This window comes from Heptranchias perlo, chromosome 1 (assembly GCF_035084215.1).
Source record: "Heptranchias perlo isolate sHepPer1 chromosome 1, sHepPer1.hap1, whole genome shotgun sequence".
In the NCBI taxonomy this organism is placed as follows: Eukaryota; Metazoa; Chordata; class Chondrichthyes; order Hexanchiformes; family Hexanchidae; genus Heptranchias; species Heptranchias perlo.
Genome location: NC_090325.1, coordinates 91,629,238 through 91,655,665, shown reverse-complemented (window position 1 = coordinate 91,655,665; position 26,428 = coordinate 91,629,238). Strand labels below are relative to the sequence as shown.

The following is a 26,428-nucleotide window of genomic DNA, read 5'->3' as shown; positions in this document are numbered from 1 at the left end:
CCCGAGCCAGGGCTGTTCATCAACAGGAAGGGCTATCACTCCATCAACACTCAGCTTGTTTGTGACCACCACAGGAGATTCCTTCACGTGCGCCAGATACCCTGGCAACTGCCACGATTCCTTCATCCTCCGGGAGTCCAACATCCCGTCCCTCTTCCACGCACCGAACACCTGTAAGGGCTAGCTCCTTGGGGACAAGGGATATCCCCCCTGCACATGTGGTTCATGACACCTCTGAGGAACCCCACCATTGAGCAACAGCATCGATATAACGACAGCCACATCGCCACCAGGTCTACAATTGAGCAGGCTATAGCGCTGCTCAAAATGCACTTCAGGTGCCTTGATCATTCCGGGGGAGCATTTCAATATGCACCAGAAAGAGTGGGACGCATTATAGTCGTCTGTTGTGCACAACATGGCACAACAGAGGGGGGTGTCACTTGAGGAGGCCCCATCCACAGCTGCCACCCACATTGAGGCGGAGGAGGCAGAGCAACCCACGGACAGAACAGTGGCTCACCTGGCTGCTCGTGAGGCCACACTGATGTGTGAATGGTTCTCCTAACATCAGGCAGTGTGAAGAGTCCAGTCCTCACACCACCTGGATAGAGCAGCACCCACGTCAGCAACCCCCACCCACCCCCTGCACAAAACAGTCCTGCAACTACACATACACTCACTGTAGAGTGACCCAATGGGTGGCATCAAGCGTCGGCGTTCATGGTGATCGTCATGAAACAGCCTTATTACGGAAGTAGTGGTGAGAATAATAATATTTAATATGAGTTTAACAAAGAGCAAATATAAATAAAAAACATGACGAACCTTCAAACACCCTTGTGCATCCCCGACATGCTTACAAAACCTTCGCCTTTCGCTTCCGACTACTTCTACTTGGTGCATCCCCTGTGGCTGCAGCGAAGGTAGTGGCAGGTTGCCCACGTTCATGCCCTGACCGATTAGATGCTTTCGGCCTATGTCCTCTGGGTTTTGGGGCCCGTGAGGGCCCCTCCAAAGACTGCTCCACCTGCATCTGCGCTGGGGCAGACTCAGCCACCTGGAGAGGAGGCAGCATTGCGGGTACTGGTTGAGAGGGGGGCAACGGGTGAGATGTCGGAGCACTTTGAGTGGCATCCCCACTTCCATGTCCCCTTTCACCATCATCCTTCCCCTGAGCCAGGCCCACACCACTCCTACCACTCTGCTGGATGACAGTTTGCAGGACATGTGAGAAGCCTTGTAGGCCAGTGCTAGTGTATTTGCCTGCCCTGTTTAAGACAGCAGATTGTTGTTCACCCTGAGTCCGAACAGCCATTGTCAGGGCCTGAATGGACTCATTTGTGAGCCGTGCTTGAAGCTCCATGGAGGCTAGCCTTCCCTCCATCGCAGACATTCCCGCACTTACCCACGGCACTATCTCCGAGATGCCCTCACGTCTCTGTGACAGCATCTCAGAGATTCCCTCCTGTACCTGTGCCACCATTCCAATCATTCAGGAGTTGGACTCCTCCATCCTCTGCGCGATTGTGTAGAGTGCGAGTGGCACCTGTTCCGGCACCTCGCAAATGTGCTGCTGCCCCTCAATCATTCTCCTTTTAAAGGATGGCCCCCAGGGTTCAGCACCTGTGTCCAGCTGAGCAGGGCCTGGAGAGGAGTGCTCCCACCAACGCGGACTCTCCGCAGCTGCCCCTGCCACCAATTCTGCTCGTGCTCACGTGTGTGGAAACTCACCATGTGCGACCCCAACTTACTGCGGACTGGGACCCATCGAGATGTGAGTATCTGCGTTTGTGGATGGCTCGCTCAGATGTGAGGGTGCACTCTCAGAGGCCAGCAGGTCCTCTGAGGAATCGCCCTCTGCCATCACAGCGGTTGCTGAAGGCCCTGTAAGAGAACAGAAGGCAATATTAAGCATAATCACAGATATGTCATGCTGCGATGAGCATACTGAGGTGCTGAAGATGGCAAGGCATGTTAACATCAATTCCTATTGTGTGTTTAAAGAATGTTAAAGTTCTGTCACCCAACGTTTGTCGGGTCCCAGTCTCGGTGTCCCTGATGGACAGGCACTCGAGGGTACGGCTCAGCTCCAGCGCCTCCTGCTCCGCGGTTGTGAGACCGACGATCTGCTGCGGCCCCCCTCCGGTCCTCGCCTCTCCCGTGCATTCTGGGCTCTCTTCTCCTATAAGGGGAGAAAGTACAGACGTGTGAGTGAGTGATGGTGATGTGGCCAACCGATGAATGCATTGGTTTGGGTGTGGCTGACAGTGAAAGAGATGCATCAGAGGGTGAGTATGAGACAGAGCCATGACATTGGATGAGGATAGGTTGAGCGGTAGTGGTGGGGTGAGTAATGGGGAGGTGAGGAAGTGCAGGTAAGTTAAGGATCAGCTTTCAGTGGATGTGAGGAGTGATGTGAGAGTAGTGCTGGCAGTGCAGGATGAGATGGGGGGGGCGGTGATGTGGAAGACGGAGTGTAGGAGAATGAGTAAATGTACTCACTTTGACTGACCAATTTAGGTAATTGAAGCACTTCCTGTACTGGATCCAGGTGCGGGAGATGCTGCTGCTGCTGGTGACCTCCTCTGCCACCTCGAGCCAGGCCTTCTTGGTGGCAGAGGCCGGCCACTTCCTCCCGTCCGCCAAGTAGAAGACATCCCTCCTCCTCCTCACCCCATCCAGTAGCATCTGGAGTGAGGCATCACTGAATCTTGGAGCAGCCTTGCCCCTGTGCTGCTCCATTGTGCTGTGTGCGTGTTTGCTCCAGGAGCAGCCATTGGAGGACTGCTCCTTTAATTAGAGCTCCTCCAGCTGACAGCCCGTGGTGCGGGTGCGCAGTCCGCCCGCTGCGCAGCTTTTGGACAGCAAACCCGGAAGCCATGTTAAGTGGCTCCAATTGACCTACGAACGCATGGGGAACAGACAGATTATATTGGGCAGGTTACCCAATCGCCCCCCTGCTGCCATCCCACCTCCCCGCTAATATCGGGGCCGAAACGTGCATTATATCACTGTGCATCATACAATGGAGCTGAACCACCACTACAATGGCAGAATAAGTACACATTTGAAATTTGAACAGTGAAAAGGTCAAGTAATACCAAGCTATAATTTGTGTACATACCTAGCACCTCATCTTCCATTTTGAATATGCTACAAAGATAACTATAGTATATTTGAATCAATGTTTTAGATATTGTCAATCACTACAATACCAATGCACAACAAAAAAAAAGTGTACTTAATAAGCATTATTTAAACTGAATATCATTCAACAGCGATTACTATTCTTCTGGAACAAAAACAGAGACAGAGGAGTATCGTGCAGTTGATGGCTTTTTGGTTGGGGGAGCTGAAGAAATATGGATTATAAGACCACACACGTAACAGGGATGTGATCAAATACAGCAGAGTAGTGAAACTCGACAATCTCAAAACAGGGAACAAGCCAGTAACTCTAATTATATAAAGAAGTAATTTAAAAAGCCTGGTGCTGCGGTGCAATGTTTCGTTCGGGTCTCCATAGCCACAGGTTCCAGCAATAATTGGCGTGGGTGTATGGAAAAAGCAAAATCAGGTCTCAGGTGGGTTGTTCTTTGCAGTCTATCCGCCTGGGGAAAACGTATTGCTGATCAGAAGATGATTGCTAAGTCAGTATTATTCATAACTGTCCTGGAAAGTGGGGGGGGGGGAGGAAAGAGAGAGAAGAGAGAGAGAGAGAGAGAGCGATAGTGCGAGAGAGAGGGGTGGGGGAGCCGAGAAGTCCTTTTTGTATATTTTTTTTGGACGGGGGAAAAGGAGAGGTATTTAGAAAGCCGAAAAAGACACAAAGTGAAAGATGGAAACAAAAAGACAAATGGAGATAAATATGAAGATTTTTGTGTGTGTGAGGGTGATGAGTCCATCTATTTTCTCACCAGTCTCACTGCTTTAACTAGGCCAGTACCATCTGCTCCCAGAATATTATTACTGACACTCTAAGCTGGCTACCAGGTGGTACACACAAGTGGACAAAGGATGACTTTCTTTTTTTGTATTTGACTTCCCCACATCAATGCTGCTGAATTTGGCCACCCAACAGCACGAGGTGTTTAACCTGCATTCTCCCAATGCCATAATGTTGTAATACCATTGTGCTACATATCGTTTATGATTACTCTCCTCTGTCCCACCTTTTTGTCTACATCACTGGTACCTGAACAGGTATACCTAGGAGACAAATCCACCTCCACAGATGATCCTATTTCTACCCTCACCTGTTGCATCCTGTCCTCCCTGCCGATGGTCAACTAGTCTCCCTTATCAGCCTCTCCACTCCTAGCGACCTGTGGGGTGACCACCCGCTGGAACGTCTGCTCCAGATAGCTTTCTTCCTCACAAATGCTGCGGAGTGTGTCCAGTTGACCCTCAAGCCATGCAAAGTTCTGCTCGAGGAGTGCAACCTTTGTACACTTCACACGTCTATTTACCCTGCATGGTATGTGAGTCCAGGCAAGTCCATGTCATGCATGCCACACACATCACACTAGACTATATTCTATTTATATATTTAACCCAACAGATCATTTTTTGAATACATATTAACCCAGTTGCTCATGGAAGTAAAATATTTTTTCAGCCCTGAAATAGCAAAATACTGCAAATGCTGGAAATCTGAAATAAAAATTGAAAATGCTGGACCCACCAGGTCAGGTAGTATCTATAGAGAGAACAGACAAGTTGATATTTGGGTGTGCGGACCCTTTGGCAAGACAAGGTCTTGCAAAAAGTCTGCACGCCTGAAACAGACTGGTCTGTTCTCTCCACAGATGCTGCCTGATTTTTTTTTATTCGTTCACGGGATGTGGGCGTCGCTGGCAAGGCCGGCATTTATTGCCCATCCCTAATTGCCCTCGAGAAGGTGGTGGTGAGCCGCCTTCTTGAACTGCTGCAGTCCGTGTGGTGACGGTTCTCCCACAGTGCTGTTAGGAAGGGAGTTCCAGGATTTTGACCCAGCGACAATGAAGGAACGGCGATATATTTCCAAGTCGGGATGGTGTGTGACTTGGAGGGGAATGTGCAGGTGGTGTTGTTCCCATGCGCCTGCTGCCCTTGTCCTTCTAGGTGGTAGAGGTCGCGGGTTTGGGAGGTGCTGTCGAAGAAGCCTTGGCGAGTTGCTGCAGTACATCCTGTGGATGGTGCACACTGCAGCCACAGTGCGCCGGTGGTGAAGGGAGTGAATGTTTAGGGTGGTGGATGGGGTGCCAATCAAGCGGGCTGCTTTATCTTGGATGGTGTCGAGCTTCTTGAGTGTTGTTGGAGCTGCACTCATCCAGGCAAGTGGAGAGTATTCCATCACACTCCTGACTTGTGCCTTGTAGATGGTGGAAAGGCTTTGGGGAGTCAGGAGGTGAGTCACTCGCCGCAGAATACCCAGCCTCTGACCTGCTCTCGTAGCCACGGTATTTATATGGCTGGTCCAGTTAAGTTTCTGGTCAATGGTGACCCCCAGGATGTTGATGGTGGGGGATTCGGCGATGGTAATGCCGTTGAATGTCAAGGGGAGGTGGTTAGACTCTCTCTTGTTGGAGATGGTCATTGCCTGGCACTTATCTGGCGCGAATGTTACTTGCCACTTATGAGCCCAAGCCTGGATGTTGTCCAGGTCTTGCTGCATGCAGGCTCGGACTGCTTCATTATCTGAGGGGTTGCGAATGGAACTGAACACTGTGCAGTCATCAGCGAACATCCCCATTTCTGACCTTATGATGGAGGGAAGGTCATTGATGAAGCAGCTGAAGATGGTTGGGCCTAGGACACTGCCCTGAGGAACTCCTGCAGCAATGCCCTGGGGCTGAGATGATTGGCCTCCAACAACCACTACCATCTTCCTTTGTGCTAGGTATGACTCCAGCCACTGGAGAGTTTTCCCCCTGATTCCCATTGACTTCAATTTTACAAGGGCTCCTTGGTGCCACACTCGGTCAAATGCTGCCTTGATGTCAAGGGCAGTCACTCTCACCTCACCTTTGGAATTCAGCTCTTTTGTCCATGTTTGGACCAAGGCTGTAATGAGGTCTGGAGCCGAGTGGTCCTGGCGGAACCCAAACTGAGCATCGGTGAGCAGGTTATTGGTGAGTAAGTGCCGCTTGATAGCACTGTCGACGACACCTTCCATCACTTTGCTGATGATGTGGAGATGCCGGTGATGGACAACATTTACCTGAGGAAGGAGGAAGCCTCCGAAAGCTTGTGAATTTAAAATAAAATTGCTGGACTATAACTTGGTGTTGTAAAATTGTTTACACTTTGCTGATGATTGAGAGTAGACTGATGGGGCGGTAATTGGCCGGATTGGATTTGTCCTGCTTTTTGTGGACAGGACATACCTGGGCAATTTTCCACATTGTCGGGTGGATGCCAGTGTTGTAGCTGTACTGGAACAGCTTGGCTAGAGGCGCAGCTAGTTCTGGAGCACAAGTCTTCAGCACTACAGCTGGGATGTTGTCGGGGCCCATAGCCTTTGCTGTATCCAGTGCACTCAGCCGTTTCTTGATATCACGTGGAGTGAATCGAATTGGCCGAAGACTGGCTTCCATGATGGTGGGGATATCGGGAGGAGGCTGATCTGCTGGGTGTCTCCATCATTTTCTGTTTTTGGCCATATTTTCAGCCCAGCTATTATTCCATCCTTATACCTACTACAAAATGGATATTTGAGTTGGAAAACCCAATCCAGTTTCATAGTAACTGAAACTACTCTCATATTTACTTTGTACCAATGTTATTTATTGGAGAAGTATTTTTTTTTTAAAACTTATACAGATTTTGCTGTTATCAGGCAACAAAGCCATTAGGCTTTTTACAAAAAGTATGTCCATCAAAAGTTCATGGGTGGAGATAAATCAAAAATCAAAGCCAGAGGAAATCAATATCAGAAGGCACAAAAGAAATGGACCACAATGGGTCTCCAAAGCTCCTGGAAATTTAAGCCTCAACGCTCAGAAGCCTCATCACACCTTTAGTATTTATACTGCAATCCTCAGCAATTGGGCACCACTCTGAGCTGGCAATCAGGCTGTACAGTGCAAGCAAACATGTCAGATGTTTAAATTATGTTTAAATTCCTCTAAAGCCATACAAAGTACAACCAAGGATTTGTGAAATAAGTGACTAGTTCGATTTTCTCATGCTGTATAGATCAAAAACCAAAGCCAACATTGATCTGGAACTGCAGTTTAAAACTGTGAATCAAGGCTCTCTCGATAGTTCAGCAAGTTTGGCCAGTGAGTACCCAGGTCATGCTCACCGAGGTCCCAAATTGACGGTTGTGATGCTACAATTGGCCTCAGCACCCTGGATTAGGAATAAGAACACAAAGATTCCTGCTCCCGACTGCTATCCAGGAACCCCTGCTGGATATATGCTTTGTGCAAGGATAAGATCAGCTTGTTTATTTTTAAGTCACTACACTCTGTTGTTCTCACCATCAGGGCTCACACTAGTAATGGTAACTTGGAGCCACATAACAAAGAGCAGTTGGCATTCATGAAAAGATAGATGAACAAGGGGTCAATGCATTCAGAAGAGAGATGGGGTGGAAAGAGTGAGCAACTTGGAGCAGATGAGAAAATTGGCGCAGGAAATTTGGCAATTTTTTAAAAAATTGGTTACCTAAAAAGGCAACACATAAATGTGTAGAATCATAGAAAGGTTACAGCACAGAAGGAGGCCATTCCACCCATCGAGTCCACGCCGGCTCCATGCAAGAGCAATCCAGCTGGTCCCGCTCCCCCGCACTATCCCTGTGGCCCTGCAAATTTTTTCCTTTCAAGTACTTATCCAGTTCCCTTTTGAAGGCCATGACTGAATCTGGCTTCACCACCCCCTCGGGCAGTGCATTCCAGATCCCAACCACTTGCTGTGTAAAGAGGTTTTTCCTCATGTCACCTTTGGTTCTTTTGACAATCACCTTAAATCTACGCCCTCTGGTTCTTGACCCTGCCGCCAATGAGAAAAGTTTCTCTCTATCTACTCTGTCTAGACCCTTCACGATTTTGAATACTTCTATCAAATCTCCTCTCAATCTTCTCTGTTCCAAGGAGAACAACCCCATCTTCTCCAGTCTATCCACGAAACTAAAGTCCCTCATCCCTGGAATCATTCTAGTAAATCTCTTCTGCACCCTCTCTAAGGCCTTCACATCTTTCCTAAAATGCAGTGCCCAGAACTGGACACAATACTTCAGCTGTGGCAGAACCAGTATTTTATAAAGGTTCAACATGACTTCCATACTTTTGAACTCTATGCCTCTTTTTATATGCCCAGGAAACCTGTATGCTTTTTTGACCGCTTTCTCGACCTGCCTTGCCACCTTCAATGATTTGTGTACATCTACCCCCAAATCTCTCTGTTCCTGTACCCCTTTTAGAATTGTACCCTCTAGTTTATATTGCCTCTCCTCATTCTTCCTACTGAAATGCATCACCTCGCATTTTTTCGCACTAAATTTCATCTGCCACATGGCTGCCCATGCCACCAGCCCGTCTATATCCTCTTGAAGTCCATCACTATCCTCCTCACTGTTCGCTACCCTTCCAAGTTTTATGTCATCTGCAAATTTTGAAATTGTGCCCTGTACACCCAAGTCCAAGGCATGAGGCGGCTCACCACCACCTTCTCAAGGGCAATTAGGGATGGGCAATAAATTCTGGCCTTGCCAGCGACACCCACACCCCGTGACCGAATAAAAAAAACATCAAGAAAAGCAGTGGTCCCAGCACAGACCCCAGGTGAACACCAGTGCTTATCTCCCTCCAGTCCGAAAAACAACCGTTCACCACTTCTCTCTTTCCTGTTACTTAGCCAATTCTGTATCCGTGTTGCTACTGCCCCCTTTATTCAATGGGCTGCAATCTTGAAGACAAGCCTACCATGCGGCACTTTATCAAACGCCTTTTGAAAGTCCATATACAGATCAAATGCATTGCCCTAATCGACCCTCCCTGTTACCTCATTAAAAAACTGTTATCAGGTTAGTTAAACATGATTTGCCTTTAATAAATCCGTGCTGGCTTTCTCTAATCAATCCACACTTGTCCAAGCAATTGCTAATTCTGTCCCGGATTATCGTTTCTAAAGGTTTCCCCACCACCAAGGTTAAACTGACTGGCCTGTAGTTGCTGGGTTTATCTTTACACCTTTTTGAACAAGGGTGTAACATTTGCAATTCTCCAGTCCTCGGGCACTACCCCCGTATCGAGGGATGTTTGGAAGATTATGGCCAGTACCTCCGCAATTTCCACGCTTACTTCCCTCAGCAACCTATGGTGCATCCCATCTGGACTAGGTGACTTATCTACTTTAAGTACAGCTAGCCTTTCAAGTACTTCTTCTTTATCAATTTTTAGCCCATCCAGTATCTCGACTATATCTTCCTTTACTGAGACTCTAGCAGCATCTTCTTCCTTGGTAAAGACAAATGCAAAGTACTCATTTAGTACCTCGGCCATGCCCTCTGCCTCCATGAGTAGATCTGATCGTTAATCGGCCCCACACTTCCTCTTACTACCCGTTTACATGTAGAAGACTTTTGGATTCCCTTTTATGTTGGCCTCCAGTCTAGTAAGAGTTTCTACAGGTATTTAAAAAGGAAAAGATAAAGTAAAGTGAGCGTTGGCCCTCTAGAGAGTGAGTCTGGGGAATTAATAATGGAGAATAAGGAAATGGCGGATGAATTGAACAGATATTTTGCGTCCGTCTTCACTGTAGAGGATATAAATAACTTGATTCACAATTACTTCTGGCATGAGGTGAAAGGGAGGAACTTAAAACATTTATAATCACCAAGGAAAGGGTTCTGAAAAAAATATTCGAACTAAAAGCTGACAAGTCCCCAGGTCCTGACGAACTTCATCCTAGGGTCTTAAAAGAAGTGGCTGCAGAGATATTAGATGCATTGGTATTAAATAGTTGAGGCCCAAGCACTGATCCCTGTGGCACTCCACTCGTTACATCTTGCCAACCTGAAATTGACCCATTTATGCCTGTTCTCTGTTTCCTGTTAGCTAACCAATCCTTTATCCTTTGGTATTAATTTTCCAAAATGCCCTAGATTCTGGAAGGGTCCCATCAGATTGGAAAATAGCGAATGTAACTCCTCTATTCAAGAAAGGAGGGAGACAGAAAGCAGGAAACTACAGGACAGTTAGCTTAACATCTGTCATAGGGAAAATGCTAGAATATAATATTAAGGAGGTTATAGCAGGGCACTTAGAAAATCTCAATGCAATCAGGCAGAGTCAACACGGCTTTGTGAAAGGGAAATCGTGTTTGATTAATTTATTAGAGTACTTTGAGGAAGTAACAAGCAATGTGGATAAAGGGGATCCTGTGGATGTGCTGTACTTGGATTTCCAAAAGGCTTTTGACAAGGTGCCACATCAAAGGCTACTACACAAAATAAGAGCTCACGGTGTAGGGGGGTAACATATTAGCATGGATAAGGATTGGTTAGCTAACAGGAAACAGAGAACAGGCATAAATGGGTCATTTTCAGGTTGGCAAGATGTAACGAGTGGAGTGCCACAGGGATCAGTGCTTGAGCCTCAACTATTTACAATCTATATCAATGACTTGGATGAAGGGACCGAATGTATGGTTACTAAATTTGCTGATGACACAAAAGTAGGTAGGAAAGTAGGTTGTGAAGAGGACATAAGCAGTCTGCAAAGGGATATAGATAGGTTAAGTGAGTGGGCAAAATTTGGCAGATGGAGTATAATGTGGGAAAATGTGAACTTGTCCACTTTGACAGGAGGAATAGAAAAGCAGTATGTTATTTAAATGGAGAGAGATTGAAGAACTCTGAGGTACAGAGGGATCTGGGTGTCCCAGGACATGAATCACAAAAAGTTAGTATGCAGGTACAGCGAGTGATTAGGAAGGCAAATGGAATGTTGTCATTTATTGCAAGGGGAATGGAATATAAAAGTAGAGATGTTTTGCCACAGTTGTACAGGGCATTGGTGAGACCACATCTAGAATACTGTGTGCAGTTTTGGTCTCCTTATTTAAGAAAGGACATAATTGCTTTGGAGGCGGTTCAGAGAAGGTTCACTCGACTGATTCCTGGGATGAGGGGGTTATCTTATGAGGAAAGGTTGGACAAGTTGGGCCTGTGTACATTGGAGTTTAGAAGAATGAGAGGTGATCTTGTTGAAACATATAAGATCCTGAGGGGACTAGAAGAGATAGATGCTGAGGAGATGTTTCCCCTTGTGGGAGAGACTAGAACTAGGGGCCACAGTTTAAAAATAAGGGGTCTCCCATTTAAGACGGAGATGAGGAGAAATTTTTTCTCTCAGAGGGTCGTGAGTCTGTGGAACTCCCTTCCCCAGAGAGCGGTGGAGGCAGGGTCATTGAATATTTTTAAGGCTGAGTTAGATAGATTCCTGATTAACAAGGGAGTCAAAGGTTATAGTAGGTAGATGGGAAAATAAGGTTGAGTTCACAATCAGATCAGCTACGATCTTATCAAATGGCAGAGCAGGCTCCAGGGGCCGAATGGCCTACTCCTGCTCTTAATTCGTACGTTCGTATGTTCTCATATTCTCTCTTTCCCCTTCTTATTTCCTTTTTCACTCCCCCTCTGAACTTTCTATATTCAGCCTGGTTCTCACTTGTTATCAACCTGACATCTGTCATATGCCCCTTTTTCCAATTCATCTTACTCACTGTCTCTTTTGTCATCCAGGGAGCTCTGGCTTTAGTTGCCCTACCTTTCTTCCTCGTGGGAATGTACCGAGACTGTACCCGAACCATCTCCTCTTTAAAGGCGGCCCACTGTTCAATTATAGTTTGCCTGCCAATCTTTGATTCCAATTTACCTGGGCCAGATCCGTTCTCATTCCACTGAAATTGGCTCTCCTCCAATTGAGTATTTTTACCATAGAATAGTCAGTGTCCTTTTCCATAGCTATTCTAAACCTTATGATACTATGATCACTGTTCCCTAAATGCTCCCCCACTGACACTTGCTCCACTTGGCCCGCCTCATTCCCCAGAAGCAAGTCCAGCAAGGCCTCCTTCCTCATTGGGCTGGAAACGTACTGGTCAAGAAAGTTCTCCTGAACACATTTCAAAAATTCCTCCCCCTCTTTGCCCCTTATATTATGATCCCAGTCTATATTAGGATAGCTGAAGTCTCCCATTATTACTACTCTATAGCTTTTGCACCTCTCTGTAATTTCCCTGCAAATTTGCTCCTCTATATCCTTCCCACTAGTTGGTGGCCTATAGAATACACCCAGTAGAGTAATGACATCTCTATTGTTTCTTGACTCTAACCAAATAGATTCTGTCCTTGACCCCTCCTGAACATCCTCTCTCTCCAGGACTGCAATATTCTCCTTAATCAATATTGTCAACCCAGCTCCTTTCTTTTCTTCCCCATCTTTCCTGAACACCTTGTATCCAGGAATATTTAGTACCCAATCCTGCCCTTTTTTGAGCCAGGTCTCCGTTATCGCCACAACGTCGTATTCCCATGTGGCTAATTGTGCCTGCAGCTCACCAACCTTGTTTACCACGCTTCGTGCATTTACACAAATGCACTGCAAGCCAAAGGAGGAAAGATTAGGAGGGACGACCAAAAGCTTGGTCAAAGACGTGGGTTCAAAGGAGAGTCTTAAAGGAGAGGGAAGTTGAGAATTAGGAGGAGTTTAGGGAGGGAAATCCAGAACGTGAAGTTTTGGCAGCTGAAAGTAAGGCCAATGGTGGGGCAAAGGAAAGGGAGAATGCACAAAAAGAATCAAAGGAACAGAGTTCGGGAAAGATTTGTAGGGCTGGAGATATCTCAGAGATAAGGAGGAGCATACAGGGATTTAAACATAATCGTGAGAATTTTAAACTTGAGGCACCAGAAGCCAGTTCCAAAAAAGAACATGAGTGATAGGCGAGAACTGGTGTGGGGTAGAATATGGGGCAGAGTTTTGGATGAGTTGAAGTTTACTGAAGAGCTTGGAGGATGGGAGGTCAATTAGGATAGCATTGAAGTATGAGTCTAGAAATGACAAAGACACGATACAGGGTTTCAACTGAAGATGAGCTGAAGAAGGGATGAAGGCGGGCGATGTTACGGAGGTAGAAATAGGTCTTCATGGAGACAATATGAGGTCACAAGCTCATCTCAGGGCCGAACTGGACACAGAGGTTATGAACAGTCTAGTTCAGCCCGAGATCATGACCATAAGGATGAAGTCACTGGTGAACGTAAGGAGTTTGCGGCAGGGTCAAAAGACTTTGGTTTCAGTCTTCCCAATATTTAGCTAGAGGAAATTGTGACTCATCTAAGACTGGGTATCAAACAAGCAGTCTGATAGCACAGAAGCAGTGCAGAAGTAGAGCTGAGTGTCAGTGTAAAGGTGAAAGCTGACCCCATGTCTACGGATAACATTGCCAAGGGACAGAAATCAAAATGGATCTTTGGAGATCTACTGAGGTCATGGTGTGGGAGTAGGAAGGGAAGCTGTCACTAAAGATGCTTTGGCCTCTATGTTTATGCAAGGAACACAATATGCTGCATCAATTCAAAACATCTGTGCACAACAGCAGCTTCACATAATAACATAAGAAATGTTTTCATATTGCTTCCCAGCCTGTGGATTTCTTTCTGAATGATTGTACTCTTTTTGGCAGGCTGCATCTCTTGGTCTTGGACTCTGCACCATTCAAGTGACTCCAAGCAATGCAAGACTCTTGAATTTCAATTATATGCCACGGCACAGAGTTTTCTTGCGGATTTAATGCACAGTTCAACGGGAGGTGATTAAATCTGTTCTTGCCGTGCTATTCCACTAGTTCACTTTTGCTATGCCTTAGCATACTTAGAATAAATATATGACGTTCTAGTAAATTAAGTATCTTTCATCACTTAAATCTTTTTAAGAAATCAGCCAGTCAAGAACTACTGCAGTCTGATAATCCAAAAATATTGCCCAGCTTTCTCTTTCAGATGCTGACCAAATTGCTGTAAATTTCCAGCAATTTTTGTTTCACAGTCTGTAATCTTTCCTGTTGTATTATAAGCTGAAAGTTGACATTTAAAGAAGTGCCAATCTCACTAGCTCACAGTTGTTCTGCTGTTGCTAAAATCCTGCTACAAGTGGGAATTCACCCACCACCTATTATGAAGCTGCTTCTATTGGAAGTGGTTCTGTAAAATAAATGGAATATCAGAATATGTCTTGGTGCTGAGATGTACTATAAATGGTGTATGAAATTCTACAGAGAAAGGATAGATGTAACCACCTCCGATTGAACTACAGATTAAAGCCCAGGCCACGGCAGAAATTCTGCAGTCATGCATTGCTCAGTCTCCTGGTCCATTGTTTCCCACAGCATCCTCGTGTCACCTGGCATTAAAAATATTTTACAACCGAAAATCAGGAAGAATAGCAGACAGTACCAATTAAATGAGATTTTTCTTTCTTTCATTGAATTATAGAATGATACAGCACAGAAGGAGGCCATTCGGCCCATCGTGCCTGTACTGGCTCTTTGAAAGAGCTATCCAATTAGTCCCACTCCCTCTGCCCTTTCCCCATAGCTCCGCAAACTTTTCCCCTTCAAGTTTTTATCCAATTTCCTTTTGAAAGTTATTATTGAATCTACTTCCACCGTTATTTCAAGCAGTGCATTCCAGATCATAACAATTCGCTGCATAAAAAAATTTCTCCTCATCTCACCTCTGTTTCTTTTGCCAATTACCTTAAATCTACGTCCTCTGGTTACTGACCCTTCTGCCACTGGAAACAGTTTCTCTTTATTTACTCTGTCAAAACCCTTCATGATTTTGAACACCTCTATCAAAACTCCCCTTAACTTTCTCTGCTCTAAGGAGTACCACCCTAGCTTCTCCAGTCTCTCCACATAATTGAAGTCCCTCATCCCTGGTACCATTCTAGTAAATCTCCTCTGCATCTCTCTGAGACCCTGACATCCTTCCTAAAGTGTGTGCCCAGAATTGGACACAATACTCCAGCTGGGGTCGAACCAGTGACTTATAAAGTTTTAGGGTAACTTTCTTGCTTTTGTATCTAGCCCTCTGTTTGTAAAGCCAAGGATCCCATATGCTTTTTTAACGGCCATTTCAACTTGTCCTACAGGATGGCATAGATGGAGTATGAAAAATCACAGCCTTTGCATTTGTCTAAATGATATAATGTCTGACTTTGAATCCTGTACCCTTGAATTTTAACCAACAAGGGGGAAAAAAGGCTCAGTTCTGAGGATTTCCATGGCATTCCACGTTCAGATGGACAACAGCATTAGAGAATGCCAAACATTGTCAAAGTAAAGATACAGCAATGGAGTTGCAGCTGCCCCTTTCATTAGTCACAAGTTCCCCAGAAACTCAAGAAACTAAAATGAATTCCATCTAATGCAACACCTAAAGGAAACTCAATCACTCCTTCGACCCAGGGTTGTACTAAGTGTTTTCTGTCAGAGTAGACCAGAAAACAGACAGGTTACAAATTAAACACAAGGCAACATTACTGACAAAGATAGATATGATCAAACAAACCACTTCTACTTGCTGTGTCAAAGATACAGGATTCAAAGTCAGACATTGTACTGTTAAGACAAATGCAAAGGCTGTGCTCTTTCACACTCCATCTATGCCATCCTGAAGCATACTTAGATCAGGTATAAGCCATTCTAGTAAACTAAGCATGTTTTATCATTTATATCTTTCCTTTTTCTAGGCTAGGCTGTCAAGAACTATTGTAATTTGATAAAGGGTCCCACACAAATTATTGCCTAGATTTCTCAGATGCTGACCAACCCGCTGTACATTTCCAGCATATTCGAAGAAGAGCAGAGAGTTTGCCCTGTGTCCCGATCAATATTTCTCCCTCAACTTAGACCACCAAAAACAGATCAACAAGTCATTCATTTCATTTGTTGCTTGTGGAACCGTGTACACAGATTGGTTGCTGTGTTTGTCTACATAATAATACCAAGTAACCTTCAGAAAGTAATTACAGTGTCTACTCCTGATAATTCAGTTGTTTTTTGTGAAAAAAAAATTGAATTAGCAAATCAATTGAATTAAGCAATGTAAATAACAGAGAGTGGAAATTTATTGTTAAAAAACAGAATTATCAGATAATATGAATTAAGCAATTAGGAGGAGTAAAATTGGTTGTGAAATGCTTTGAAGTGTCCTAGGACGTGATGAAGTACCAAATGCAAGTTCTTCTTCAACTGGACTGAACTTTGCCAGAAATGGCTGCATGACCACCAGATAATAATAGCAATATTTGTTGCAACAAATTATTAATTACCAGAGTGATCACTTTTTAGACTGTAACTTCCTCTGTAGGATCAATCCAACATACCAGGTAGTCACCACTGGCTAATGTCAGAAAGCACAATGCATTTCATCATCAAAGCAAACCTGTAGGGACAGTTCCAATGTTTCCACAGTTAATTACCACTATAATGGATGAACAAAGGTGAGAGGAGAATCAACAATTACAACGAGTGTTCTGCCATTAAACTCATTCCCCATTATAAGATCATCTTTGCTTAATGGCGAACCAGTAGCTCAAATAGGTCTCCTACTTTAATTTGCCCCACTGTGTGCCAACCTCACTCTGCCATCAAACAACAAATCAGAACAAACAAATCTTTTTCTGCTATACTATAACCACCGCTGATTAACACGGCATTGTGTAACTGAACATGACACACTGCAGTTGAAAACAGTGAAGCAAGCAATGTTAGACAAATGTGTGCCTTTCTCACCTGGGGCGGGAACAAGAGGAGGGGGAAAATCTAGGTTATATTGGCACTTGAGTTACTTAACATTATGCGGTGGAATGTCAATACAAGATGGAACTGTACAAAGACAGTTTGTCTTTTGGGTGACTGACCCTCTGATTTTTAATTTGCATCACAGCAAAGCAACTTTGTGGTAGATTTCACAATTTTGCTGCTGGTGGGGAGCCTCACATGATTGAAGAGGTGGGTTTTAAGGAAAGTCTTAAAGGAGGAAAGGGAGATGGAGAGGCAGAGGGGATTAGAGAGGGAATTTCAGAGTATGGGCTTAGGCTGCTGAAGAAATGATGGGGCAAAAGGAAGGGGGACAGGTAAGAGACCAGAGTCAGAGGAACAGAGAGTTTGGAGGGGAGAGTGCTGGATTTGAAGGGCTGGAGGAGGTTACAGAGATAGGGAGGGGTGAAGCCATGAAGGGATTTAAACATGACAATGATAATTTTAAATTTTGAGGCCTGGCCGGGGTGGGGGGGGGGGGGGGAGCGGAAGCCACTGTAAGTCAGTGATGACAGGGGTAATGGGTGAGCAGGACTTGGTGCAGAATAGGTTACAGGCAGCAGAGTTTTGGATAAACTGCTTTACAGAGGGTAAAGGATGGGAGGCCTTCTAGGAGAGCATTAGAATAGTTGTGTCTGGAGGTGACAAAGGCATGTATGAGGGTTTCAGCATCAGCTGAGCTGAGGTAGGGGCAGAAACAGGAGCTTGTTTTAGACAAAGCCAAGAGAGAGCATTCTTATGTAACCCAGACATTCTTTACATAATGTTAGAAGTTTATCACCTCTTTATATCAATGATTCTATAGGAAACCATCTTCCCTCCACTGAGGAAAATGGAGTTTGAATCACAGTCAAACTGCAGTTGGATAGTGGAGCATATATGCTCAATAATCTTCAGTTGTTCATAAAGTTTTTATGCATATGATCACATACATGATGGAAAAAATAGGAGGCTTCATTTAGCAGGGAGATAAAAAACTGCTATGTATTTAATAAACAAAAAGAATAGCAAATAATCTATTAACAGTATTGTGGATTCTAATCTGACCATCAGCATTTCCTCTAAAGATGCTCAAACACTGAAGCTTTCACACTAATTGCATTTCACAGCCATAAATACTGTAACCACCTCTGTGCACTTACAATAGTTAACACTTTTGCCTGAAACCCTGCATACCAGTGTGATTTAAAGCATGCAAAGGCAAATCCTTAAGGCACTTTCTGTCTGCACAGCTTTCAATCACCACTGCTAAAGGCAACAGACAAGGGAGGTCATCCTGCCATAATGAAGCACAGACCTTTACCAACAGCATTCTCAGATTTCATTACCCTTTTTCTACACTTTAATATACTCACAAATCATTCTCATCTGAAACTGCATGACATGGTTCCAGAATAATGCCTGCACTGCACCCATGACTAAGAATATGCAATACCCTTTTCAGGACTAGTATTCACTTTTTGGGTGTGGGGATGGGGGTTGGTAGAAGGAGAACACCACATGAATCCAAGCCACACTTGAAGGATTCAAAAGATAAAGATATTAGATTTGACACACCAAACACAGCAAACTGGCAGTAGAACACATAGACTTTTTTTTTAAATCAGTTACAGTATTTTCTCTGTATTTGGCAGTTTATGCAACAAAATGAAAACAGGTCAAAATAAACATGGATCTGCTATACTGGCTCCATACATTTTGTTTTCACCGAATTTTTAGTTGAACTGAGTACGTTGATCCTAAAATGAAACATTAAGTGTAACAAACTTGAGTGTACGCTTCAGATGAAACTACAGAGCCAAAAACAGATTTGAAGACTAGGTTAGCAGAAGTTATAATACTGTACATGAAATTACTGCATTTTTGAACAAATTGCTTATCTGGGCTCCAAACTAAATCAACCTGAAGAAGAGAAACTTAGTCTTTCATAATCTTAGTGATTCTGTAATAATCTTGGATACTTGAGTCGAGAGCAGAAATTTACAATAGCCAGCCACTGCTTTGTCAAATGCCAGATGGCCTAATTAGCTAGCATTTCACTTTCACAGTTGGATTATACTTTAGGACATTTATCATTAGTATTTCTTTACAAATATTTAAAAAAAGCAAAAGGCATCCCAGTAACCAAAATAGTTGACCACTTGATTCCCAAACAGAAGAGCATAAATCTAAGTCCCACATCTGAAGACACTCAGACTCAGCTGGTTGAGTTAAATCAACAGTCAAACAGACCAGCCTGGAGATTACTGAACAACATCCACAGTAGTTAGACGTGCATGATCACAAACCTCTCAAATGGAGCAGCACATTCAGGAAAAACACGCTAGTCAAGAAAAAAATCCGGATGAAATAAAAGTAATTCTTTATGTCTCCAGCTTTGTCCCCCAATTCACCCATTTCCTCAACTTGCAAACTAAGGGTTTTTCCAGATGTGTGCTGAAGTCACAAACAATGCATACCTAGTTAAAAAAATGGTGGGGGGGAGGAAACAGGATGAGTCCACACAGGCTAGTAACTGTCCATTATCAACTTTTATAATTTGGCTTTTGAGGAATGCATTAACTTTTTACATTTAAAGATTATAATTTCCCAATTTACACCTGTTTTATATAACTCTACAATAATTTTCTAAATGAAATCGAGAGAAAGAAACACAAATTGAAAGGGTTTGTGATCTAGTTAAGAGATACATGCTTAGTATACAGTCATTTGGCATTCCTGTACTTTCAAAGCAGGCCACATTGTTGCTTTTTACTGGCATGGACACATAATATCACTTCTTTATATTGCCAATTTCCATGTGATCATAGTAATTTTAGTTTACACCCTGCAGCCAAAACCTGGTGTAATTTTCACTAATAAACACAATAGACAATTTTGAAATGTTATCAAAATTGCTTAAAATAAATCTCTCTATAGGATTCTAACATACTGGTAAAATTCTTGTCCTCAAAACATTTACAAATGTACCTTGTTAAAAAGTATTTTGCACTTTAGTGTTGCCTCGTGGAATAGTGGATATGTCGGGTAAATAAATACCATACTGTTCATTTTTAAGCACAGAAGTTTTTCAAATAAAATCAATAGGATGTACCAAAATCTAACCTCCCACCAACTGTGGGAGAAGGTAAAATATAAACAGATTACTGCGAACAAATTAATTCATTTTATAATGCTAATCCAGATAATGAATGCATTCTTTAGCTTGTAATTGCAAAGCCTGCAACAATGGGATATTCAAGCAACCAAAATTTTTACATTATATCGAAGACATTACACAATTTAATCTAACAACAGTACATCTATTTCACAGGATACACTACATAAAAAATACCATGATTTTTGACCTGCACAACTGACTCATGTCTTAATGCTGGAATATATCTGCTGCCAGTTTTGATGAAGTTGGCCACTGAGTTCTAGAGTTTCCCTGGCACCACGCATGAAACACACAATGAGCAACATAATCTCACTGCTTGGGTAATGCAAAAAAAATGGGAGCAGGAGGGAAGAAAGCAAATGATGCCAGTATCTGGTGTGTCAGAATCTCTCTCAAAATCACGATCCTTACAGAAAGGTATTAGACTACAAGCATCATTTCGAGCCTGGAGGTAATTGCATACAGGTCAATGACATCTGGAGTCTGAAAGCACAATTCAGAGTCAGAAATAAACAGTATGAAATGAGAAATTCAGCACCTATTGCTGTAGAAGCTGTGCTTTTGTATTTGAGGCAACACACTTTAAGTAGAATAAAATGAAATAATCTGTTCAGATTTTGTTTTAAACATCTGCATTAATTGAGATGAACTCTAAAAAAAACAATTATTGCATTCTTCTTACAGCACTAACGCACAAAAATAAACACATTCCAACTATTTCAGTACCAAACAGCGCTGCGCCAAAAAATCAACCCACCTTAGTTTAAACGGAAAATAGTGACACAGAACTCTCTCGTCATGTTAAAACAACCCACCTTAAAAAGGCGTGCTGGCATAGAATGATGCGACCATCAAAACACAACACGCAGGCCTGTTTCCATCATAAGCTAACACCAACATTTCAAATGAATCACTGATCTACCTGAACAATAAAGCTATAAAAGGCATCACATACTGTTACCTGGCTTTGACAGAAGGTTGGGGGGAGGGAGGTATAAATAATATATGTAGCTTTACAACTGTTGCAATAAAATACACCAGATCATGTCCTCCCTTCATCTATGAACAGAAACGAATGACACCAGACAGACGTGAAATTGAAATGCGTCGTTCCCCACCTTCTTGCGGGAGGGTCAATTCAGGAGATACAGACTAAAGGCAGATAATCCGTTATTCGGACTGTAACATAAAACCATCAATCCAGCAGGGAAATGCACCAAAAAGGTGTAGATAAAAATCATCAGGTTGCAGCAGGTGGAGCACGGAATAGACTGCGAGTATAGACAGCAAGCCAGAACCAAGAAAAAACATGCAAGATCTGTTGGCTCTTCTCCTGCGTCTACCACTAGACACTCGGGTAAAATGTAAACATTCAGCCCGCCTGGGATAGACCTATTGGTTTCTGTAAATACTGTTTAAATTGATTTATGTATTGAACCTGCTCCAGTCGCCTTTTCTACAACAACGTGCTAAATAAAAAGCCCTTCACAATCTGCACACAACAAAAGTGCGATGTTACAGCACCTACCTCGATACTTGAGTCATCTGTACATGAAATAAGCAGACTACCTCGCCCTCCCCTTTAAACGAAGCTTACAATCTGCCTGCTGATCTCGCTTTTGCCCTGCTCTCTAACTATTATTAACTTTAATAAAATTGCACCATCTTTAATATTATAACAATCTCTGCAGGGCTCCAGCACGGACGCCAGTTCTGCCGAAAGGTCTTCGACCTGAAACGTTAACTCTGTTTCTTTCTCCGCAGATGCTGCCTCACTTGCTGAGCTTTTCCAGCATTTTCTGTTTTTATTACGCCAGATTCAGAGCCGCACTTTGAGGAAAGCGCTAGACTGGACGTGTTAGGATTCTCAATGGCAACGAAACCCATCATCCCTGACTCTTCCAATATTTTCCGGTTCCAATGCTGCTCACCCGTTTCCCTCTGGCACACACTTCAGTTCTCATTCCTCTCTCCGTATTTTCTCTCCACCTATCACACTCTATTTTACCGCAGTTTCTCTACAAATAGGTCATCTTTACCTCCGGTATACGGAATCTCGCTCCGGAATATCTCCTGATATTTTTATATCAACAATATCACTGCAGTACTTGGAAAATTATGCTTTTTTTTTTAAGTGGCGCAGTACCGCTGGATGTTATTCAACACCTTTACACTGTAGCCAGCAACACTCAGATGGGAACGTTTTAACCGATCGTTACATTTTGCCCTTTTATAAACTAACATTTCCTCAGGGACGTTGCTGTGTTTACCGGTGTCCGCATCGCCTTCCCTTCAGCATCTCTTATTTTTAATCAACCCCATCGCGGTTATTTTCCCACTCACACTGTTCCCGCTTTTCTTCACCTTCTCCCAGTCCCTTCTGTCACCTCTAAACCAGTCTGAAGTCGCAGACACTCAGTCCGCCTCTCGCTCTCTGCCGCAATCCCTGTCCCAGTTGCCCCTTTGATGCTGTCAGAGGAGCCGCAAGTCCCTCGTTCACTCCAACATGTTACCCCCCAAACCCACCCCAGAACCCCCACCACCCCCACAAACCCACCCCAGAGCCCCCAAACCCACCCCAGAACACCCACCCCAGAACCCCCAAACCCACCCCAGAACCCCCACCACCCCCACAAACCCACCCCAGAGCCCCCAAACCCACCCCAGAACACCCACCCCAGAACCCCCAAACCCACCCCAGAACCCCCACAAACCCACCCCAGAGCCCCCACCACCCCCAAACCCCCACCCCCAAACCCACCCCAGAGCCCCCAAACCCACCCCAGAACCCCTACCACCCCCACAAACCCACCCCAGAACCCCCACCACCCCCACAAACCCACCCCAGAACCCCCACCACCCCCACAAACCCACCCCAGAGCCACCACCCCCAAACCCACCCACCACCCCCACAAACCCACCCCAGAGCCCCCCACTGTACGGAGAGAGCCCCCAGAATTGCTCACCGTCTCACCAACCCCCTCCACCCTGGCTGCACCATCCGCGCCGGATCAGGATCAGGATCAGGATCGGGATCCGCAGAGAATTCTTCACATTCCAAGGCGCCGCCGCCTTCTGCGTTCGAATTCCAGGTTCCAAAATCACCGCAATCCCGGAAGAGATTCCCCGCCTCCGAGACCTCCTTTCCCGCCCCCGCCTTCCTCCAAACCAATGCGCAATCCGGCGGAAGTGATCCCTTCCCTGGGATTGCGTAAACAGTGGGAAAGAATTCGGTCGAGAATCGCGGGGGGTCTTGGGGGTGGGTGGGTGGGTGTGTGTGTCCGTCCGGGGGTCTTGGGGGGGGGGGTGGGTGTGTGTGTCCGTCCGGGGGTCTTGGGGGGGGGGGGTGGGTGTGTGTGTCCGTCCGGGGGTCTTGGGGGGGTGGGTGTGTGTGTGTCCGTCCGGGGGTCTGGGAGGGGGGGGGTGTGTGTCCGGGGGTCTGGGAGGGTGTGTGTGTCTGGGGGTCTGGGAGGGTGTGTGTGTCTGGGGGTCTGGGAGAGTGTGTGTGTGTGTGTGTGTGTCCGGGGGTCTGGGAGGGTGTGTGTGTCTGGGGGTCTGGGAGGGTGTGTGTGTCCGGGGGTCTGGGAGGGTGTGTGTGTCTGGGGGTCTGGGAGAGTGTGTGTGTGTGTGTGTGTGTGTCCGGGGGTCTGGGAGGGTGTGTGTGTGCGGGGGTCTGGGAGGGTGTGTGTGTGCGGGGGTCTGGGAGGGTGTGTGTGTGTGTGTGTGCGGGGGTCTGGGAGGGTGTGTGTGTCCGGGGGTCTGGGAGGGTGTGTGTGTGTGTGTCCGGGGGTCTGGGAGGGTCTGGGAGGGTGTGTGTGTGCGGGGGTCTGGGAGGGTGTGTGTGTGCGGGGGTCTGGGAGGGTGTGTGTGTGTGTGTGTCCGGGGGTCTGGGAGGGTGTGTGTGTCCGGGGGTCTGGGAGGGTGTGTGTGTGTGTGTCCGGGGGTCTGGGAGGGTGTGTGTGTGTGTGTGTGTGCGGGGGTCTGGGAGGGTGTGTGTGTCCGGGGGTCTGGGAGGGTGTGTGTGTGTGTGTGTCCGGGGGTCTGGGAGGGTGTGTGTGTGTGTGTGTCCGGGGGTCTGGGAGGGTGTGTGTGTCCGGGGGTCTGGGAGGGTGTGTGTGTGTGTGTGCGGGGGTCTGGGAGGGTGTGTGTGTGTGCGGGGGTCTGGGAGGGTGTGTGTGTGCGGGGGTCTGGGAGGGTGTGTGTGTGCGGGGGTCTGGGAGGGTGTGTGTGTGCGGGGGTCTGGGAGGGTGTGTGTGTGCGGGGGTCTGGGAGGGTGTGTGTGTGCGGGGGTCTGGGAGGGTGTGTGTGTGCGTGCGGGGGTCTGGGAGGGGGTGTGTGCGTGCGGGGGTCTGGGAGGGTGTGTGTGTGTGTGCGGGGGTCTGGGAGGGTGTGTGTGCGTGCGGGGGTCTGGGAGGGTGTGTGTGTGTGTGCGGGGGTCTGGGAGGGTGTGTGTGTGTGTGCGGGGGTCTGGGAGGGTGTGTGTGCGTGCGGGGGTCTGGGAGGGTGTGTGTGTGCGTGCGGGGGTCTGGGAGGGTGTGTGTGCGTGCGGGGGTCTGGGAGGGTGTGTGTGTGTGTGCGGGGGTCTGGGAGGGTGTGTGTGTGTGTGCGGGGGTCTGGGAGGGGGTGTGTGTGAATGCGCGGGGGTCTGGGAGGGTGTGTGTGTGCGGGGGTCTGGGAGGGTGTGTGTGTGCGGGGGTCTGGGAGGGTGTGTGTGTGCGGGGGTCTGGGAGGGGGTGTGTGTGCGGGGGTCTGGGAGGGTGTGTGTGTGCGTGCGGGGGTCTGGGAGGGTGTGTGTGTGCGTGCGGGGGTCTGGGAGGGTGTGTGTGTGCGTGCGGGGGTCTGGGAGGGGGTGTGTGCGTGCGGGGGTCTGGGAGGGTGTGTGTGTGTGCGGGGGTCTGGGAGGGTGTGTGTGTGTGTGCGGGGGTCTGGGAGGGTGTGTGTGTGAATGCGCGGGGGTCTGGGAGGGTGTGTGTGTGAATGCGCGGGGGTCTGGGAGGGTGTGTGTGTGAATGCGCGGGGGTCTGGGAGGGTGTGTGTGTGCGGGGGTCTGGGAGGGTGTGTGTGTGCGGGGGTCTGGGAGGGTGTGTGTGTGTGTGCGGGGGTCTGGGAGGGGGTGTGTGTGCGGGGGTCTGGGAGGGTGTGTGTGTGCGGGGGTCTGGGAGGGTGTGTGTGTGCGGGGGTCTGGGAGGGTGTGTGTGTGCGGGGGTCTGGGAGGGTGTGTGTGTGCGGGGGTCTGGGAGGGTGTGTGTGTGCGGGGGTCTGGGAGGGTGTGTGTGTGCGGGGGTCTGGGAGGGTGTGTGTGTGCGGGGGTCTGGGAGGGTGTGTGTGTGCGGGGGTCTGGGAGGGGCTGTGTGTGCGGGGGTCTGGGAGGGGGTGTGTGTGCGGGGGACTGGGGGGCGAGGAGGAGAGGCACGTGGAGATATCAGTGGGCGCTCCGTCGTGTAATAGCGGGACATCACTGGGAGTTTGGGGACCTTCAACCAGAAATCAGCAGTGTTCATTTTTTTAAAAACGCAACAATTCTTTTTAAGTGCAGCAATTTTCTTCCATAATAACCATTGGCTCGTCCGTATTCTACAGAAATAAGATTTTTATGTTATGTTTATCGTTGTATTTCAACAATGTACCGGTTAGCATGAAAATATTTGTACCAGGATTTTAAAATTAAAACTGATGTTTGCTTAAAAGTATGGAAGAAAGGGAGAAGTTAGTTTTTTTTACCTGGAGGATTGCTAGGAAATGCAATGTCCGACCAGAAAGTGGTGGAAGCAGAATCCATAATCGCTTTTTAAAAAGTGGATAAATATTTGAATAACAAAAATTTAATAGAGTACGGGGAAAGGACAGGGAATGGGATTAAGTAATACGCTCCTTCAGAGCCGAGCTAGCCGCATTGGGCCGAATGGCCTGATTCTGTGCTGTAAAATTCTATGATTCTATTATTTAACCTCAAGCAGGAGAGTTATAACTTCTCATGTACATGTACAGACTTTCAGGGACGATCGAATTGAATCAAATTATATGGAGAAAATGGGCACCTGGGAATAATCTAGTGGAGGGATTAAAATATAAATTAATAATGTGAAAGCTTGAGTAGTTTATAACATTTGAATCTTGATGAGACTACAGCCTTAAAATCACTATAGTATGTATAAGAATAGACAGGTGCAACCATGGGGTTGAAAATGTATTTCCACTCACTGACCCCTCCCACTTCCTCTGCTCCAAATTCTGGGATTCTGCTGATGTCCCTCTCCCCAATTCAAATATTGTATCTGATAAACAGTTGACTATTTTTGTTAGTTTTGGTATTTTTTTATTGATACAAATGCCAGTTACTAGTATTTTCTGCATCAATATATGGCTAAACCGACTAAAATTATCCGGTAGTCAACTGTTTGATACAATATCTCATTAGGCAAGGGGAGAACATCAGTTTTTCTGATT

At 46.1% G+C, this 26,428-nt stretch overlaps 1 protein-coding gene across 3 annotated transcripts in view; it reads right to left on the bottom strand.

Annotated features, from left to right (window-relative positions):
- The window catches only part of LOC137324256 (amyloid beta precursor protein binding family B member 2-like), a 275,413-nt gene extending 252,312 nt beyond the window's left edge, over positions 1–23,101 (bottom strand). For all 3 annotated transcript variants that reach the window (XM_067988401.1, XM_067988415.1, XM_067988408.1), the window contains exon 1: positions 22,948–23,101. The gene's annotated coding sequence lies outside the window, so the exon portion shown is untranslated. The remainder of the gene's footprint in view (positions 1–22,947) is intronic.
- Positions 23,102–26,428: the final 3,327 nt, after the last annotated feature.